The 18,959-nt window shown below is 39.9% G+C and overlaps 1 protein-coding gene and 1 long non-coding RNA gene across 2 annotated transcripts in view; one reads left to right on the top strand and one right to left on the bottom strand.

The window, feature by feature from the left end:
• Positions 1-4,978, top strand: part of LOC141791529 (uncharacterized) — a 78,345-nt gene extending 73,367 nt beyond the window's left edge. Inside the window, exon 3 of the long non-coding RNA XR_012598325.1 lies at positions 4,884-4,978. This is a non-coding gene — a long non-coding RNA (uncharacterized LOC141791529). The remainder of the gene's footprint in view (positions 1-4,883) is intronic.
• The window catches only part of kctd16b (potassium channel tetramerization domain containing 16b), a 95,377-nt gene that overhangs the window by 10,629 nt on the left and 65,789 nt on the right, over positions 1-18,959 (bottom strand). The gene's annotated exons all lie outside the window — the stretch shown is intronic.

Below are 18,959 nucleotides of genomic sequence, written 5' to 3'. Positions count from 1 at the left end.
TTCTTGTGCTTTGTTTTTTTGTACACTTTTGCTTGTTCGTCAAAGCACTTTGTAAACCCATGCTTTTAAATGTGTTGATTAAATTAATTTGTTATTATTGTTATTTTTCTTAAACAAAAATAATAATAAATAAATAAATAAATAAATAAATAAATCTGAGGAATATCCTCTGAATAGCATTGTAACCTCTTTAAGATTTCAGTATAGATAAGTCCATTAACTCATCAAAGTCCAATGAAAGGCTCAGGTTTTACAGGTTGTGTTTTGAACACCTAATTGGATGTAATCAATAAAAATGTTCTCATGTTTTCAAGCTGGTCAAATGAGCAGGTATGGGTGAAAACTTGAAATCCATAGCAGAACCCAAATCCAATTTTGCTGGATGACTGATGTGTTTTGGCAGTGTGTTCCAGAGCTCCCAAATTCACGCTGATGGAGGTGCCAAAATTAAAGGTCAGAGTTTCTGAGTCTATGCTATAGCTGCCTCACAGACTGTTTGATTCTAATTATACAGGGAAGGAATGATGCATCCTGTTACTGATGTTGCCCAAAGGACGCCTGCATCTATCAGTCTGGATTGCAGTTCAAATCAAAATTTTGTTTTTTTTCTTCTGCACCTGAAGCCATTAAAATTCCCTGCAGTCTGCCTCAGCAAGCAGTTTGATGGTGTACTATCTTGTGTGTCTTCTGTAGCTTCCTAAAGCAGAGGTGTCTCACAGGATTGTGATCATGCATTTGTAAGCATGTATTTTGAAACTTAAATGCGTCCCACAAAATAGGGAAAGGCAATTAAAAAACAGAAAATCCAAGTTTCAGCCTACCCAAATAACCATTCCAGTCCTGGAAATTTGACAGTCGCTCTCTATGACAAGGACAGGTGACTCTCCTGAATGATCGACATACACAAAAAATAACCTGAGGTTCATTGTTCACAGCAGTCCGGAGGCATCTTGAGGAGAGGATGTCCCTACTGAGTGACAGTCTCACCCACTTGCACATCAGCTATGTTCAGTGTGATCAAAAGGAGGTGAGGATGAGATGCACCGCAGCTGCAACGTGTCAGAATTTTACCTGTATTATCATATTGATTTTGGACTTTAAATCATTGACGTCAGCCTTGACGTTGCTCAACCCCTCAACGTGGGTTTTAGGATTGACTGAAATGGTTTCGTTTTTTTGATAGATTTATTTTAATGGGTGTATTTAAAGATGTTCCTTATTATGTAAAAAAAATATAATATAAAACAAAAGCAAAGCTCTATGGTCAATGAGTTAAGGACATACCCGAGTTTGCTGAATGGAGCTTAATTCTCTTGTTTGTTTTTATCCAAGACTTGTTTGTTTGTTTGTTTGTTTGTTTTTCTGCTGCAATGATTTGAAATTTCAAATTACAAGTCTTAACACCAACTTACTCTTACTTTACTCTGATTACATGTTAGCTAATGCCAGTAAATTAAATATGATGTCAACTTACCTATAAACCAACAATCTAAAAAGAACATCGTAAGAGGACTTCAATAAACTCTTCTATGTAGCCTAGTCAAACAGATCTTAAGCATGGAAAAAGCAAAATCAGCAGCTTATGTAGCGGGCTTGTCGTTTCAAGGTGCGCGTTACACCCTAACTACGTAGAAAAATTGGTTGTGAAATTGAGAAAGTGCTCATCTTCACTTTTTTTTCCACAAAGCACTTAATCCCAAAACTGCTTCAGGGATATAAACACTCCTCTACTAAGCTGCTGCTCCTGTGTAAGATTGTGTTTAATTTAGGAAATCTAGACAGGGAAGTAAGGATTTAGCTCAGCAAACCTGAGATATCTCCGATAAACAAACATCCAGTGTCAACAATAGATTTTGTCCCAAATATTTCCTTTTCTCTTCTTTAAACAATCATGCCCTGGCTTTAACAGCAAATAAACCGATTTATTCTGAGCCTTCCAATTATTTTACTTTAGGGATTTTTGGACAGCATTTATTCTGCATGGATCCCTTTTTCAGTTTGTAGACTTAAAAGTTGATGTTCTTTAATTGTACTGATATGTTCCAAAAATAATGAGCAGTGCCTGGGAACTGGGGGTCACTGGTTGAAGGCCTAAAGTATTGAAATTGGAATTGGTGGCTGGAGATTACCAACTATGCTTTCCTATATGATGAGTTGGATGGAAAGGGGAACACTTGAATGTTGGTTTAGCAGAGTCGAGACATATGCTAGACAAATTTCACAGTTTACATTCAGCTCACTTCTTGGAGCAAGCCAGTAACAGCTTGTTTAAATTTGATAACTAAATACATTATCACCCTTTCATATGCAAAAGAACAGCTCTTTTACTGACTGTATGTATCATATTCATATATAGTGCTTTTTGGTCATCCAGAGATTAAATTGTTATATGGATCCCTGAGAGGAGAGTAAAAACACACAAAAACTGTGGAACAGTTACCACCGTCTCTAAGCAGATAAATTCTTCACTGCAGGTGCACCGGGCTCCTAGTGCCAGTGTTGGTGAATTAAGTCTTATTTGCAACAAGGGCTATTTGAATAGCAAAGGGCCTGTTTTAAACCAAATGATAGGGGTAGGAGAAAAAATTGATGCAAAGTATCAGGAATTTTTTTTTTAACAATTTAAAATCAAATGGGCTGCACGGTGGCGCAACAGTTAGCGCTAGGTTATAAGCTAGTTTGGAAAAATGTTGAGATGTAAGAGCCCCTAAAAAAATCTTAAAAACTGACCCAGATGTGATGTGCACTTTTTGGGTAGATCTGACTCTATATAGTCTCAAGACATCATCACTGTTAAACTTTTTCACGTGGTCCGGTGTTAAAAAAACAAACTAAAAAACGCAAAAAATAGGAATATCAAAGAACCGTTATTAAAATCCAATCAGCACCCCAAAATGGTCAAAGAATTGAATCAGGAAAAACGCATATCATCCCAGCCCTACAAAATGATAGTTTATTTAAATGTATAACCTGTTGCAATCGTTCTATGCACTGTTGTCTGAGCTCATTTGTACAGATTTAGTGAGTGCAAAAGCTACTCAGTCCTTTGGTGAATCAGTTTGTGTGTAAAGTACAGTAAATCTTATGTAACAGCTGGTCTGGTAAACTGTTCATGATGACTTGTGCTCTCGTCTGAAAGTAATGTTTCACTTTCCTTCTGGCCAGAGAGCCTACTTGTGTGTTACATACGTGTCCATGCACACATGGAAGATGTGAGAAGCTGCACTATAAATAAGAGCCTGATGTAGGTCAGTCCGTGTGCTCCACTGCAACCGCCTTTCCTCCACATACATCATGCATGTCAAAGAGCAGCGTGTGTGTGTGTGTGTGTGTGTGTGTGTGTGTGTGTGTGTGTGTGTGTGTGTGTGTGTGTGTGTGTGTGTGTGTGTGTGTGTGTGTGTGTGTGTGTGTGTGTGTGTGTGTGTGTGTGTGTTAAGGGGTGCTTAGATGCCTGTGGTCATCCCCCAGTGTGTCAGTGACTTTGGCCTTGGATCTATTATCTGTACGCCGCTGGGCTGAGAAAGGGAGGCTGATGTCAGGTGGGGTTCCCATTCATGTCACTGGAGGTGTCAGACTGTCGGCCGTGCCTCCGGCCAGCATCACTCAGTACACGCACACACACTCGCCCCCGCTTCGTGTTTGTGTGTTTTGTGTGTGTGTGTTCTGTGTTCTGCTGTATGTACAGTAGTTGAATCAAGTGATCCCATGTTCTTTCTCTTTCAGAGGAGGGCAGGAGGTCTGACTGAAGTGTAATGACTGTCACATGCTATTAGAGGACACCCACACACAAATAGGCACACAGAAAAAACACACAATGCCTCCTGACAGGTGCTGAAGGCTTTGATGTATTGATCTCAGCAGGGACCTCCAGAACTTGAGTTAGCTTTGGCCAGTAAAAAGACAAGGCTGTCTCACACTGAAAACCACAATGAGAAAAGAGTCAACCTGTACTGTTCTTTCAAGTCAAATCTAACGTTTGTTTTAAGTTTTTTTTTTTAACCAATTAAACACACTTATTCTTGCAAACAGTTTTTCACCCTGACTTTATCTTAAGGTTTTTCTTTTAACACCTGGGTGAGCCATGTGAGCAGGCGGTTTGATGTTTCTTTAATGCAACCCAGGCGAGCAACACATAACAGAATAAATAAAAGCATCTGAGGCTGACTCTGTACACTTTTTTTACACACAAAAAAGTTGTTATCAAAGCAAAAATTGTCTGAAAAGTAGAAGCTTCCTGTTACTTGTTATCTTGTCAACTTTATGAGGGTGATTGTGCTGGATGTTTTTTTATGCCCAATAACAGGCATCTCTTGCCTTGTACTCTCTCCTTACTATAAAGGGGTCACTCTGCACCACAAGGGACATACATGATAAAGCAATACTGGAAAACTTAACTATCAAATTTATCAACATTTCTGTTAAAAATTTCTTGAGTTGTTCAAATTTGCATCTACAAAAGGGCTACTTTGTGCCCTGTGGTTAGTTTCATGTAATTTTTCCCCACTATTACCATGCAGTCTCACATCAACAAAGGTGCTTTCCACCATGTTTTCCACTGTCAGGCTCAGTGTAACTTTTGCATCCACTGCTTGAAATGGTAAAACTAAAGCCTCAGCAATTGAGTTTACTCTTCTTGAACTTTTATTTTTTTTTATCTAGCAAGGGGAAAGCTGCTGGATTTTGTTGTTTTTCAGACATAAAAAGACTGAAGACTGATCCTTGAATGAGTGGATTTACACAAACATAAAAATTATTCTGGGGTAAAAAGTTTCCCTCTTTTCTCTCATCTCTGTTGTCTTCCCTGTTTAGATATTCTCTGTGAGCATTTAATGATTTGTCAGTGCTTCCTTCTGTTCTCTCTTCCTCTCCCTATGTCTCTCTAGTTTACCATTCCTCCCCTAATGCGTGTATCGATGGGCTGGTGCATCAGTGGAAGAGTATGGACGATTGGCCTCTGATTGATTTCTGTCATACAGCCTCTCAGCAGTGGGAGGCTGTTCACCGGAGATAAATGATGTTGGCACAACAAAAGCAAATAAACCTCTTCAATCCATCACTCTGTCTCTGTTAGGTTCTTTCTTTCCCACCTGAACTCTGCTGTCTGCATCTCGCTGCCACCGTGTCTCGCTCCCCACCTGCGCCTTGCTGTGTCTTCCTCTGCCTCCACAGATATCTGCTCTATTCCTTTCTCAGGTTTCAGTTTCAGCCTTCACTCTTGCTCATCTTCTCCAGCTCTACTTTCTTTTTGTTTTATTAAATCATTCACTCTTTAACTCTGTTCCTGTTTGACACATTTTTGTGGGTCTACAACCCTGTAAAAGATTTAGACTCATTTCTTCATTTCTGCAGTTCTACACAGCTTACCAAACTGCAATTTCTCAGTACAGTGATACAGTTAAATGTGGACTCTAAATACTTTACTAAAAATGCAAAAAATTAAATGAATACATAAATGGAATAAAATATGTTAAAGATAATTACATCTGGAGTTTGAATAATATGAGAAGAAAATGCAATAAAGGGCTTAAAATAAAGAAGAAAACATCAATAGGCCTACTTATATAATTCATACTGAGTAATTTCAGGTTTCTTTGACAAATAGGACCTGACTCAGGCAAACTCATAAAGAAGCACTCACCATTACCACTGCACATATCATTAACCTTGTGATTAAGTGTTTCAATTAGTTTCTGTATATGTTTCTACCTAATATAACCTTGCTTCTGTTCAGCTTCTTATATTAAATAACTTAATTCCAGCATCGTGCATAAAAGACCTGAAGACTCTGTCCAAAGTTATTTTATTAAACTTCACTCCAGTAAAACTGAGTCAAACTCTAAATGCCCCATGGCTGATTTCATTACTCTCTGGTGAATGATGTCTTTGTGTGTGACAGCCGGACACTGATCCAAAATGGAAGAGGCATCCAGAATGACTAAGATCCTTACCAGTCTCAAAAGGTGACTCTGTTACGTGGTTATGTAAGAAGTAGAACATTTCAAAATAGAGGTGGGGAGGTACTTGATATATCGCAGGTTGTTGCACTTGAGATGTATGGAACAACTATATCGCAACCATCAAGTACAAATAGTCACGTAAATATTTTTAGGTGTCAGAATGCAAATCTCTTCGGTGATACGCTTGTTTTACTCTCTGCAGCACCACATCCCCCTGCCAACCCAGAAAACTTTCTGGCACATGCGGGTTGTGGTTTTCTTGGGGCTTGTTTTCTAAAGTGTGATTGCTTATATGGGCTGGCTTTGCTGCCTGTGCGATCCCTGCCTGATTCTTACCCATTTGGAGCTAGCTTTACCAAAATTTTTTGTGTCCACAAATATGTGAGTCAATCCATGTGTAAACTGATCCACAAATGTGTAAACAGATTTGCAAATGTGTAAAATATTTACAAATGCATGCACAAATCCACAAATGTTTAAACTAGCTTACTAATATGCACATACTAGCATAGCATACTAGCCTTTCATTAGTATTTATTAAGCACTTATTAACACTTTATTCTACAAAGCCTTAATTCTACCTCTATTGTGATGTGAATTAAGATTTTTTTTTTTTTGGCATTAACTCCTAATTATCACTTACTGACTGTGAACAAATGCATTGTAGTTTCTGAAAAATGATGTGAATAATGGTGTGGGTTATTAGGGCCTCGTAAAGGAGCCAGTACCACAAGAACAGTAATTCTTCCTTTATCACTCTGAAATCTTAAAACATGTGGACCCTGAAATGCACAAAAAAATCATTCACAATCAATAGGTTATAATTAGGAGTTAATAAAAAGAAAAATCTTTATTCATATCATAATAGAGGTAGAGGTAGACTTAAGGCTTTGTAGAATAAGGTATTTTTAAGTGCTTAATATATACTGATGAAGGGCTAGTATGCTACTTATATTCATATTAATAAGCACCTAATTAATAGTGAATATGTGTTCCCAAGTATTAAGTGTTACCGTAAACGAATTTACATAAAACTATATTCTTGAATGGCTAAAAGTCTGTTTTTTTTCTACAAGACCTGAAACGACTCAAATCATCAGTGACAAATGAGGTGGTCCTCCCAATTGGCTGTCTGTGTACATGTGATATTTGCTACAGTCCTGTTAGCAAGTGATCTGCAAATGCGCAGGAAAAATATGTGTAAGACGAGGGTTAGTTTGCCCTGAGCTCAGGCTCCCAGGTGCAGGCTGCCAGGTGGAGTTATTATTGTAGCACCATGCCTCAGCCGCTATATTCCACACCCTCCTTGGCTCTTGTATTATTGTAAAATAAAACTCAGTAAATTTTGACATCTCATTGCAACTTATACCACTGCTTGGACAGTACACCACTCAAAGTCTTTATGCTTCTTGTGGTAGGTTTACATCTCTGCCCCTTGTACCCACCCCTGTACATGTTTACTTCCTTCTGTTCCACCGCCATGTCCAGCTGATTACAGATTGCATAGTTGTATATTTTTTTTATCTATTATTGTTATTGTTCACAAGACCACTTAAATTTATCTGTACTTGTATAGTGACAATACAGGAATCTGAATCTAGACATTGGTCTTAGTAGTTCTCACTTCCCTTCACTCTGCCCCACTTTCGCTGAAACAAAACTACTCCTCTTGCCTACCACAGCTCCACGGAGATATTGAGGAGCAATTTCCCTGGCTTTGGGTGGCAGTTGTGCCATGTATCTTCACAAACACTTTACTTCTTGTCCAGGACTGTTTTTGTTTAAGATTTTTCATACAGGGACTATGAATAAGAACAGACCAGCTGTTGTTTTTGTAGGAGGGTGCCCCAGCAACATAGCACAGCAAGGATGAAACTCTGAGATAACTGACTCTGATGTATTATTGTTACACTTTTTAGGTGTGATACCAGTGGAACTCCAACTTTATATACCGTTACAAGCAGTCATAAAGAAAGTTGAGACAATACAACTGAATTTCCATTCAACATTAATAAAAAAAAACAAAAAAAAGTTACAAAAAGAAAAAAAAAACTTTGTTCTCTCTTTGAGCATCAGACGGATGAGCAGCCCCGTAGAGAATCAATCCGAAGAGAAAGAAAATGAGACGCTGGCTGTACTTTGTGTGATTTTCTGGGCACATGAGTCTATTTTCTGGTTCAGGACTGATATCACCACACTGAAATGGATTTTATTTTAGTTCAAAGCTCAGACAAACACTCTTTGAGCCTCACAAAACTGTCTTCTTTTCATTGTTAGTGGAGCAGCTGCCAGCGTTACGGAGCACAACCTGATGTTATCACAGTTGAATGTAATAAAACGGGATAATGCATTTATCCCTGAGAGGAGATTTCTCCTATTAATGCTCTCATCTATTAAGAGGTCAGGGGAGCAGTAGCTGAAGTTGGCGGTGATTCAGCGTCTTGCCCGAGGACCCTTCAGGATGAGAGATGCTGGTCGAGTCATGAGTGCAGACCTGGAGGATCCAGCTTTGCATATCATCTGTCTGGGAAGAAGCTCAGTGGGTCAGATATTGATTTAACTGTCTCTGGTCCAGAGAATGAGTTCTGGACAAAGACGTCAGCCGTCTAATAAAAATTCAGCACATTGTGAATGCAAAAGACGTACAGTATATCTCTGCAGAGTGTTGGTTTGAGCTACATTTGCAAGGTTGGAATAATTAAAACAAGAATTTAGCCGACTCTTTCCTCTCTCTTCCCCTGTCTTTCTTCCTCTTGTTGCCTCATAATTAGTCCCTCACATAGCAGTGTGAAATGATGTGTTTGACTGCTCAGCTTCTTGTTAAACCAGCCTCTTCTTTATGCCAGTATTTTCTCTCCTCTACATTTAAAAGACCGCTGTGGTAAGTGTTTTGGCGCTGGTGCTTGATTCGTCTGTGTGCTCTCTGAAGGAAAATGCTTCTCATCTCTGCAACCAGGTGTTACATTTGGCCTCAGAGAGTGACACCACATGGCGACAGGAGTTTCCATTTCCTCTTGCACATTTATTTCCCTGTTACCCTCTTTGTTTCCTTCATTGTTCCCGTCTATTGATTCCCTCTGCTCTGCCTTGCTTGGAGTAGGCACTGTAAATCGTAAATCTCTGTTAAACAAGAGTAACCCAAAGCAGTGTGTCGAAAATCTATATTCTCACATGCCAATGCATACATAACATGCCATATGTTACATATGCAAATTAGCAGGCTTCTTTCCCTGAGATTACAAGAGGTACTCTGGCAAATTGGCACAAGTTGCAAGAAAAATGTGATACCAACTGCAATTGGCAAATGCTCACACTGTATTCTAAATCAAGTGATTCAAGTATGTGTCCAAGAAGCATTAGCAGTAGATTGGTAGGTTGGGGAAAACAGCAATGCTAAAAGGCTGCAAAAAAAAGGTAGAGTACAAAATCACCTTAGATATGCAGACCATCCTCACATCCACGGCCTCCAACTAGAAAAAACATGGATATGTATGTGTTGAGCTGGTGCAGGCACAGAAAAACTTCATCCACCAGAACAGTCCCACTGATTACTAATCAAGCCTCATCCTCGAATGTTCCAAAATTTACAATTTGAGAGTTTTTTGATGTGAACCATCCTCCATAACCATTCATTAATAATACTTCTGCAAATGATCACTTTCACAACCAGCATATTCAGACAGCTCTCATCAAGATGCAAATTAGGGACCCTTCTCTGAAAAATAATATTCGTTCTGGTCTTTCTCTCAGCTCACTCTGTATGCTGAGCCATCAGCACTAATGCTTGTACTTTCCACATCTACAATTTTCTTTTAATAAGAACGCTATTTTTTAAATGTTAAAGAAGCAGTCTTCAAAAAAGAGACAGTGCAGTTCTTTCTCTTTCAAATGCATTGGTTTATCATTATCTTTTGCCTGATAGTCATTTAGAATACACAATCTGTGCTCCTTTATTTTGAATCAAATTCTTGAAGACTAGCAGGTCTTTTTTTAACTATATCCAGGTTACATTTTAGCCAGCAGTCAATCCACTGTTTCTATTTAGTTTAGACTTATCTATTGACTACATCATCTACCTACTCCATTCCTCTAATTGGCTTTGTTCAGTACAAGATTCTGATTTGCCAAAGCAATGGTCTACTATTTCTCAAAGGCACCGTATTATTGTGGAGCTCTTAGGCTGTGTCTCAAGTCATGTATCTCCGAAAGTACACTTACATGTAGCGCACTGCGTACACTCTGCACTTTCTTGATTAGTGCATGAAATCTTACAGGGTAGCGTTGTCCAAAATCAAACACTGCGGCTTTGCACTTACAGGAAATTATGATTGCATTTCACAACTGCTCATAGGTATTCTTCTGCTTTTCATTGTTTGCAACCATCAACCGTTGTTTGAGCCATTCCTGCCCCATCTGCTACATAGCTAATGGAAGCTGTTGAGAGTGAAAAGTGGCCAGCATTCCACGCTTAACTTTTGACCATTTTGAGTGCACCAACTGAGAAATCAAAGCACGCTAAGTTTTCCTATACTGCCAGTGTGAACGCACTTATGCACTCAAAATAGTAAGCATAAGTGCAGAAGTACACAAAGTGTGTTTCTCTGCTGAAAACGACTTCTGTGATTAATTTTGTAGTGGACACAGGAGCCTAACTGTCCGACAGAAAAAGGACAGAAGAGCAGAAGAAAGCTTAACGGAAAGTGATACTCTGTCACTCTATAACACAGGGGCTAAACTGTTTGTGATAATGTTCATTCCAACCCACATGCAGCAGTTATTCTGCAGTTGTCTGTTCAAACTTGAGAGTCTATCAATAACATGAAGAGTGAGGTTACGTTAGCTCTGCTTGATAGATGACTGGCAGGACACAGCTAACCAGGATTTACTAATGTTACACATTACGGACATGTCTTAGAGCACCGGGCTGCCAGCTGCGCCAAATACAAATGGCTAGTTAACTACTTACAAACTGACAGTGTTTACTTGTTGTCACGTTAGCCTACAGATGCATCGGAGCATCGGACTGCAGCTGTCGCTGTATGGCCAGCTGCTACAATGTCTGCTTAATGTTTCAAGCATGTTTCCATCCGTAGCACTACATAACTGATAAATACCTTACCACAGCATGTTGTATCCAGTAAAAAGTTGTCTTGAACAAATAATTTTTTTTTTATCTTATCTCCATTGAATTCCAAACAAACACACACCTTGCTTATAGTAATTCACGACAGTGTGCAGAGACTCCGGGCCACAAGGGGGCGAGGGGGTGCAATAAAACAGATCCTCCGCACAGCATCTCTAAGGCTGGAAGTACTGGAGGTCACGTACAGCTGTTTTCCTGGAAAAGGGTCTCCTGTCTAACTCGCTAATTTCACTATAGGCCAACACTGTTTGGGGGATGAATTTTCTTCCTTGGCAGTTTGCAAGATATTAAGATCAAGAGTTTGCCCAATCAGAGGCACAGCGTAGCTCACGTGACTGATGGGCGCCCTATAGCTGTTGGTGCGGAGACTCAGAGCCTGTTCCAATATGTCCATACCAGCCATTTTGCTTTAACAGTACAAATTGATCAAAAAGTCAAAAAATGTCAAACAAGCAGAATGTATTTTCACAGTTAGCTTGAGCTGGTATGTGTGTACCAATTTTAAATATTTAAGTCTGAATAAGACTGTGTCCCCCTGTGGGCTTACATTTGTGATTAATGGGAGCCAGTGACCAGGTGATTTTTTTCAATAGGAATAACTGAGTGCCATTTAATCAGAGAGCAACAGAGCGGGCAGCCTGAAGCAGCAGAAAATGTTGGCATCGTGCAGCCAGCAGTCAGAGGAGATACAGACCACACATACAGCGGAGCGCTGCGGAAACAATAAATAAAACAGTTCAGCTCTGCAGGCAAGAGGTCGAGGCTCTACATGTTGGTGACAGTTTGAAAAGGCCTATTCAGAAAAAATTACAACAATCCAGATGAAGCATTTGAGCAAAATGCTCCTGGAAGAAGCAGATTACTGTGTTTTGTGGTATACTCAACAGTTTGATTGTTTATAATGCGCTGAAATTATATGTCAAATGTAGTAAAGGTCATTAACCGAAGTTTAAAGCAATTGCATGGAGGTACTGAGCCTTTATCAAGACGGTGGTCTTCTCATGTGTGAGGGTCTCTCCTGTAGTAAGGAGCCACTTGAGGTGGTTTAGGCAGTTGATAAAGATTGCTCCTTGATTCTTTTCTTTGGAGGTTTGCAGACTGGTTCAACAAGGAAAGACCCAAGGGTAGACACAGAGCTCAATGGAGGGATTATATATATCATCTGCCTAAAACTGCTGAAGAAGAGCTGGAAAACAATGCTGGAGAGAGGCATGCTGGGGTTGATGTGCTGACACTGTTGCTACTATAACAAGAAATAAATGAATGGATGTATTGGGGGGGGGGAAATGGACTGATGAATGAGTAGATGGATGAATGGATGGATAAATGGATGGATACATAAATGGACAGATGGATGCTTGGATTGATGATAAAATAAATGCATAGATTGATGCATAGATGGATGGATGGATGGATGGATGGATGGATGGATGGATGGATGGATGGATGGATGGATGGATGTCCATGACATATCTCTGATGTTTGCACCAACAAATGTACTTGAACTGGCAAACACTTGAACAAGTATTCATCACTGCCCTGTAGAGCGCCCTTCAGGCCCCCTTCTCATCCTTCCAGCTTATATGATCACTCATCCATGTTTTACATTCCCTCACAATGTCAGGTAGGTTACTTTCCAAATGTAATTGCTTTCAGATAACTTAATGTTTCTTCATGACTGTACTCATAACACTGTGTTGACTCCGTAATGGGCTCAATTTATTCTGCATGACTCTGCTTGCAAACTCAAGAATCTGGGGTTAAACGGTGCTTCATTCCATTTTTAATTCTGTTATCTTCAACATTTGAAGAAATAATTAAACTTTTTCACTGTTAAAAAGATGACTTATTTCATTTTCTTTTCCATTAACAGCAACACCAAGCTTTACTGTCTCACATTTTTCTTCGATTCTTTGTCCGCTCACACCATCAGTCTCATTTTGGCTCAGTTTCATTCCACTTGTTTCATCCGTTCTCAATCAATCCCCACTCTTTGTCTCCCCAATCTGTCATCTGACCCCTTTTACCCCCTCCTGCCGACATAATGGAGTGGCTTTACAGACTTTCTCTCTGTTGCTTTTTCTTTTATTTCGCCCTCCTCTTGCTTTTCAATCCTTTTCCTTAAAATCTCTCTCTCTGGGATGGTCCCGCTCTGTCTTTGTCCAATCCAATTGGCCTTTTAACTCAATGGAAACTAATGGTGGCATTTTCACTTTAATGAGGACACAGCAGCAAAGGATGACACAGCTTTTTTGGCTGTCTATAATGATGAACGTCAACTTTGGATTGCCCCTTAAACCCATGGAGAAGTATCACAAATATATTCTCAAGTTATGGTGCAAGACCTCTGCTACATATACTGTCCTAACGTACCTCAACTTATGAATCATTCATGCTCTTCTCCATGCCCTGTGGCTCGAGAATCAGTTACACCGACTTAGTCGCGGATAAAACCCTCTCTAGCCTGCAAGCACCCCAGATTTTTTTAGTTTTAGAGATGCACAACAAGAGCAGCATATCATCCTTATTTTTCTGACGTGTCTAATTCTTCAGACATTTTCATCCTCTGACTGATGTGTTTATTATGATTGTTCTCAGGAGGCTAAAAACACCATGGTGAAAGGAAAAATCCCCAAAGACGAGCTATTTCTTACTATTTTCATTTAATTAAAAGACACATCCTGCGTGTTTTTCTGCAAGGTAAACTCATGCATAGGCTGTTTGTTTCTTTAGGAATAAGTGGTCCCTTGGTGCACTGACTCATCCATTACCTGATTTTCCCATGTGCAAGTTAACTTATAATTTGATCAGATACATACCTGAAAACTGAGTATTTACCGTAAACTGTTTACATGTTGGGTAAAGTCCCAGCGACCTCGCCCACTGGTGTATGAACAGCCCTTTTGAAGCCTTAAGTTTGGCATTTTAGTCACTGCTGTGATGGGTTTCTACACCAGAAAGTGACCATATTTTGATGAGAGGGTGGGAACAGAAAACGCCATGTTATCAGAACCATGCAGTCTGAGCCCATGGCTAATTCATTTGCTGGTAAATTAACTAATTAACAACAGGGTTTCTCACAGAATGAGACTCGATGTGTGGTGATAGCTGCCTGGAGTTGTTTCTTTATTGAATTTAAGAAGCTAAGAGAGCTTGCTAATCACTCTTCCATGTCCGTGGGAAGGGCTGACTTGAAGTAGCTTTTTAGGGGGTATTTTCTGCATTTGCTAGATAGTTAAGGTGGAGAGTGGCAGGAAATGTGGGGGTTTGAGAATGAGCAGCAATAAGTTGTGGTGGAGCCCTTAACTACTAGGCCAAACAAAGCCTCAGTGATGACTTTTTAATGATGCTCTAATGCAACCTGTAAACCTTCTTGAGTGGAAAGGCCAACAATCCAGCTCCCCATGCACTCAAAATAATTCAATGTATTAACAACAAGCTGCACAGCGTGCTTTAGTGTTACTCTGATTTTTCCATGTAAATATGTCTCAAGGCACCTTCAGAACAAAAAAGCAGGCAGAGAGATTAATATCAGTGACTGGAATTAGCGGTGTTGACATCTAGCGAAAGCTGTAAGCACCAAGCTGCTAATAACAGAGACTGAACTCACACTTAAAAACTAGAAACACACTCAGAGCGCGCAAACCTCGGCAAAGCACACTGTGATTCTCATGCAACACTTTAGTCCCACTTTAATGTTATACTCCCTTTCAGCAGACTGTCTCCTACAATTTGGTGTTAGTTGCAGGTTTGTACGATAATTTGTTACCTGAAAATGTTGAAAATTATGATGACCCAGTACACATTTCACATTTCTTCAGATGAATCCAGAATATTGCCAGGATCTGGATCATACTTTTACATCTGTCAGAAATTAACGTGACTTTGTCTTGTATTGTTTTTTAGGGCTGCACAATTATCGCAATCGCAATCGCAATCGCAATCGCAATCGCAATGTCAGCACATGCAATTCAGATTTTTCTCCATGATAACCAAGCAAGTCTGTAGACTCATCATTACACAACTTTTTTTTATTAAATCGCAAGCACAATCGCAATCGCAATATTGTCCACCTAATCGCAAATCGCACCTTTTCACCAAATCGTGCAGCACTAATTGTTTTGCAAAGCAATCCGACCATTTATCATGGAGTTATATGCACATATGGTAAAAACAGCCCTATCTCACAATGATAAAGAATCCTTTAAAAAATCCTGGATCCAGACAGTGATCTGGGTCACCTCCAAAATTTAATCACTTCTTCCTTATCCCATTTTTAAAAAAATTTCTGGAAATTTCATCAAGATTTTGTTACTTTTTGTGCTATGTTGCTCACAGACAAACAAACAGAAAGACAAATTTTCCCCAAAAAACAACCTCCTTGGCGGACGTAATTAATGTACTCTAAATTTGTAAGTTGAACAAGAATCCATTTACTATACAAGTGTTTGATTATGTTACATGTTTAATCCTGGTGCAAAGCTGATCATTCGAATAAAGCCTGTAAGGTAGGCCTAACTAAATAACTGATTAAAAACAAACTTAAAACAACAATGAACAATCAGAACCATAAGTAACACAGCATATAATGCCAGAACTAAGTGTTATGAAAGAGCTGTATAAATTTTGGTTTCACTTAGGATAGCTGTTGTTCTGTCCATGGTTTCATTCAGTCTTTCATCCTTCACTCACAGCACTCACAGCCACACCTAATCTCCTAACACTTCTTGGGACTGGGTCTAATTTCCCCTGAAAGGTTTGTACCCAGAAATCACAAGTGCATGGGCAGTCAATGTGCTGTCCTTTTGTTTCCCGTGCCTTGATGTCTGCGTAGGCTTCACGAGGACAACTGTGAGGAGTGGTGGACTGGCAGGAACAATCAAGGCTGACGCATCACCCTGAAATAGCTGAAATATTGCAGATATGAAATGTAATCACTTTGGGAAAATAGCAATGCACATTTGGATCCCAAAAGTCAAATAGTTTAAAAACAAACATGAGTAATTTTCAGACAGAATCAATACAGATGTCCAGGATGAATGTTTGGAGCGATGAAAAGGATTGACCGAGAAGACGAGGTATCAAAAGATTAAGAGAGAATGTTGTTGGCTCGGAAAGGTATACAGACTGAAGGCGTCTGATCAATACAACCTTATCATGGTGTTAAATCCGCTCATGTCCTGACAGGACTCTCTGTACTTGGCCTTTTTATCACCGATTCCATCATGCTCTCCTTTTTCACTTGATCGGTTTAACTCTTTTTAAGCAGGTGGTCCAGGAATGCTTTACTTATTTATCGAAAGTCAGAGCTGAGAGGGGAAACAGATGCACACTGCTCCAGGGAGACTTGGTCCAAGGCCAGCAAGGATAATTTTCAATTTAGGGCATTTAGGGAAGGTTTCACCACTGCAGCATCTTTTGGTAATGTAAAACTGCCTTTTTGTGCTTCTTCTCCATTCAGGTGGCCATGAGAGTGCATGCTTATGAGAGTTTTACACCTAATCCTCATGAACTCTGCCAAAACACAACAGTAGGTGAACATGAGAACTACTTTTCTCTCTTTACACTCCACCTCAAGCATCTACTCTGTGTTAAGTGCCTCAGTGTGGAGCATCATCTGTAAATGGCTCATTGCAGTTGTCCCATTTTTACCTGGAGTATTCTCAGCAGGGAGGATTTTAAAGAAAACAGCACAGGGAAGGATGTGCAACTATAAGTACGGTCAGTGACCCGACAGGAATGAGAGAATCCCCTGAAGGCAAGTCGCATTCTTTAACATGGCCTACTGTAAATCTCCACAATGTGATGCTCTCTCCTTCTTTTTCTCATGCTTTCCACATTTTTACCCTCTACCTCTGCCAGTCACCCATTGTGTTGCCCATTTGCAGGCATTTTGTCAAAAATAGAGACATTGTTTCCTCTCTGTGTGTGGTCCCTCAACACTTATTCTCCTCTTTGTGCAGCCCACAGTAATGGTCTAATGGGGGAGAAATGAGGAGAGAGTGAAAAAGAAACTACGTGAGCAAACAAAATCCAAACCGTGTGAATATGAGTGTTAGATTAGTGTGTCCAGGCAGTTTCTCAGCTGGTACACACTTTGAACATATGAATCAAGGCTGTTTGTGCCAAGTCTGATGGTTCTAATGTTGAAAAGGACATGACAAAGCTGGACGGCTGGTTACCAAGTGTGGCAGTTCAAATGCTGCCCAGCCTTCAAGCCAACAGCTTTGAAATAGAGTTGGAACAGGAGCAGTTTTGGAGATCTGGACAGCTTCCCAGGGGCCTCATTAGGGACTTTGCATGATGGGTAGACAGAGGAAGTGGGGCACAGCTTCCAAACACATAGACACAACATGTTCTCGTGCACAACTTGCCAGTGAACTCACACACATATGCTGCTCCATCCTTTTTTTTTATGCCTCGCACACATTTATACATGTGGACTCATAGCAGGGGTGTGTGTGAGAGAGAGGCTTAGGGCATGACAGAGTGCAAAAGTAATTGGCAGTAAAGTGATGTGTCAGGACTGCTGTGTACACAAACAGGCATGCAAACATCAGAAACAAGTTTAGACAGATGAAAAGAAAAAAAAAAAGATGGTGTCACATAAAATTTCTGCATTGAAAAAGCCAAAGGGGCTAAATGAAATTGTAGCATTTCATGATGCAATGTAATTATTTTGTCAGTTCACTAAATTAATTTCTTGTGACTTTGTGAGTGCATGTGTGTATATCCGTGTGCCTGTATTTGTGCATGTTTTGGATCATTAGCTGCAACAGCTTTGGCTCCGAGTGACTTTTAGAGCGTCTCCAGGGTTGATCTCACACAAAGTGTCATTAAGCCACTCGTCTTTTCACGCAGCTGGTGAGCACAATGTGTGAGTGTTTGCCTGTGTCTGAGTGTGAGTGTGTGCGTTTACTTGAAGCAGGCTGTCTTCCGACACCCTACATTTAGCTCCTCTACAGCTCGCTGATGTAGCTCCATATGGCGTCTCTCAGTTTCTACCTCATGCACCCATCTCTCTGTGTGATTTATGCTTTTTTAATAGGCAGGCATCCATACATACACACAATGACAGGATGCATAACTTATTAATGATGCACTAAAGAAATTAATCTCCCCTCTAAACGCAACTATTCCCTTGGGAGGTGTTGGTGCTTATGAGTCAAAATAAAAAGAGAAACTGTGTTTATGTCAGGCTGTCACAACAGGTTGGAAATCAACTTTATACAAACTGTAAAGGGGGTGAATATTTTTTTTAATGGTGACATGGGGCTTCTGTGGCACAGTCATCCTAAGCAGAGGTGCACATCACCATTTGCTCACTATGTCAAAGATAAAGTCAGACCTACACATAAACCCGACATAAGAGCTCAGCACAAGTACCATCATAATGTTGGCTCTGCTATCCCTTTGACTATTATACTGAACCATCGTTAATAACTCAATTTAACTACATGGAAAAAAAGAATCACACATACACATGTAAAGGGGCTGTGAGGACTATCAGTTTGAAGTGGATTGCAGCGACACCTTTGGCTGGAATTGTGTGCACACTGTTGTGATGATATGACCCTTTTTTGTTTGTTTTGAAAAATGAATGGAGATTGGAACTTTTACTTTTCGTTGTTTAAGACAATTTTTTAACAGATACAACAAGAAGTGGTGATGTATTTATCAACAGTTGCGTAGCACTGTTATTTGAAAAGTGACAACAAACAAATGTAAGTTTGTACTGTAGTTTGGTAGCTGGCTACTTTCAGCACTATGCTCTGTGCTCTGAGCTACCCGTTGGCTAACTTGTGACGTTAGTGAATCCTGGTCATGTCCTTCCAGTGCTAATCCACCAACCAGAGCTA

The sequence above is a fragment of the Halichoeres trimaculatus genome, unplaced genomic scaffold (assembly GCF_033239565.1).
Source record: "Halichoeres trimaculatus isolate MK-OKI-2021-1 unplaced genomic scaffold, fHalTri1.1 fHalTri1_scaffold_6, whole genome shotgun sequence".
Taxonomy (NCBI): Eukaryota; Metazoa; Chordata; class Actinopteri; order Labriformes; family Labridae; genus Halichoeres; species Halichoeres trimaculatus.
This window is presented reverse-complemented; position numbering and strand designations above follow the sequence as displayed.